The sequence below is a fragment of the Zea mays genome, chromosome 1 (genome assembly GCF_902167145.1).
Source record: "Zea mays cultivar B73 chromosome 1, Zm-B73-REFERENCE-NAM-5.0, whole genome shotgun sequence".
Classification (NCBI taxonomy): domain Eukaryota; kingdom Viridiplantae; phylum Streptophyta; class Magnoliopsida; order Poales; family Poaceae; genus Zea; species Zea mays.
Window position 1 is genome coordinate 302,560,059 of NC_050096.1, and position 2,227 is coordinate 302,562,285.

Below are 2,227 nucleotides of genomic sequence, written 5' to 3' on the forward strand. Positions count from 1 at the left end.
GTGCGTTGCAACGGGAGTACGCTAGGATGAGCATCGACACATATCTGATCAGATCTTATATTTTTTTGAGGGTCTGGAGAAAGTTTGCTCGGAAGCCAAACATGTTAATACCTGAGCATGTGTTCCCTTGTGCCTCATCAGCACACTGTTCCACGCATGTATGAGTCTTGTTAATTTGCATGCCTTGTTTATAGTCTCTCACCATCTATTCACTATAATATACAGAATCCATGTGACAAACATTATCAAATAGAAGTTTAATGGATGTAGGACAAGGAAGCTTTCAGGAGTAAGGAAAAAATTACTCGAGTTCTTGGGAGCTGATCAACCGTGGGGCAGGAACTGCAGCTTCTTTTAGTGAATCTGCACCACCCTGCAAAGACCGAAGTATGAAGATAAGTTAAGTAATAAGCAACACAGGGTAAGCTTGTTTTTTGCCGAGGAACACACCTAATCAAAAATAGTTGAGTCTAGCAAAAACACTGTTACAAGATTAAAACAAGAGCTGCCATCCACATATTTATTTCTCTTGGTGTTTTGATTAGTTCCTTTCACCTAAAATCATCCTAGGACCTATCAGACCAGTTAACATTTATTTTCTAAAAATTAGCACGCTTTTTATCAGGGTATCATAAGGAAATCAGTTTGACAGCGCGACCGTGTGGGCCGAGACCGCGCGTGGCCCAATTTGAAATATCCTTGCACTAACTGAATTGCCTAACTCTGAACTGACCATACTACACCACTCATTGTTCTCGAGTTCCAGCCCCCTTTGATCAGTATTCACGCACCAGTCTGCACTTCTTGCTAGTTTCTTGCACTTCCACTCCCAGTAAATGCAATTACTGTGTTTTGTACAAACAATTAGGTGGCGTATGATGACATATCAACCAAACATTTATATTTGAGAAGTTTTTTTGTCAGCCCCATTCTCCTCTAGGCTTCATCGATCTCCTAATTCTCATTGGCCGCAGTTCCAACCGTTGCAAAAATCTTAATGCCCCTATCAATGAAAAGTAGTCCCAAATTTGTACATGTCACTATCGAGAGTGCATTCAACCATTCGACATACAGGATGCCGATGTCATCCCAACCACTGCATTGCCAGTGCCTTTGGGCACCTTGCTCCTTTTGAGGATCTTACGCACAGAGGCCATGTCATCCCATCTATTCACAGAGCCATACAAGTTTGACAGCAGGATGTATCGGCTGCCATGGCGAGGCTCCAGTTCAATGAGCTTCTTGGCAACCTCCTCACCAAGCTCAACCTTGCCATGCATCTTGCAGGCGCTAGCTAGTGCGCCCCATAAACCAGGGTGTGGCTCCACGGGCATGCTCTTGACGAAATACAAGGCCTCCATGACACGACCAGAGCGACAGGGCCTATCGTTCGCCACCATTCATCGCGAGCCCAGCAATCATCGTGTTCCAGGAGTAGATGTTCCTCATGGGCATGGCAGCAAACACCCTGATGGCACTGTGGATACCCCCACATTTCCCGTACATGTCAACGATAGCGGAGGCGAGGACAACACTCATCGCCCCATGCAGCTCCTGTTCGGCGTACGCGTGCACCCACGTGCCATGTTCAAGTGACCGCAGCTGGGCGCACGCCGAGACCACACTCACCAGCGCGGGCTCATTCGGCACGATGCCGCTGCTGCGGACCATGTCACCGAAGAGCCCCTGATCATGCAGCGCCTCCCAGCAGCGTCCCGACAGCACGAGGCCACTGATCATGCAGCTCCAGGTGGCGGCGTTCCTGGTAGGCATTGCGTTGAACAGGCCCCGCGCCTCGGTGAGCATCTCGGCGCGGGCGTACGCGCGCAGCATCGTGTTCCAGGATATGACGTTCCTCTCGGGCATGGCGTCGAAGAAGTGCCTTGCCCGACCCAGGCCACCGGAACTGGCGTGGCCGGCGACCATGGTGGTCCAGGTGACGACGTCGGCGACGTCGGTGGAGACCTCCGCGAAGAGACGGTCGGCAGAGGCGACGTCGGAGGCGGCGAAGTAGGAGGATACGGTGGCGTTGGCGACGTAGACGTCGCGGGCGTCGGGAGACACGTCGTCATCATCCATGTACAGATTAAATAAACATGGGGATTGTGCGAGCGCGGAGGGTTGCTCGAGGAGGTTTGCGGGGGCGGTTCGCGGCGGCGGTTCGTGGAGGTCGCGGCGGCTGCAGAGGCCACGGCGGGATTGCGGCGTTCACGGAGGTTACAGCTTT

General features: G+C 51.5%; 1 pseudogene; it reads right to left on the reverse strand.

Annotated features, from left to right (window-relative positions):
• Positions 1 to 932: 932 nt before the first annotated feature.
• Positions 933 to 1,941, reverse strand: LOC103645722 (pentatricopeptide repeat-containing protein At5g15300-like; annotated as a pseudogene).
• Positions 1,942 to 2,227: the final 286 nt, after the last annotated feature.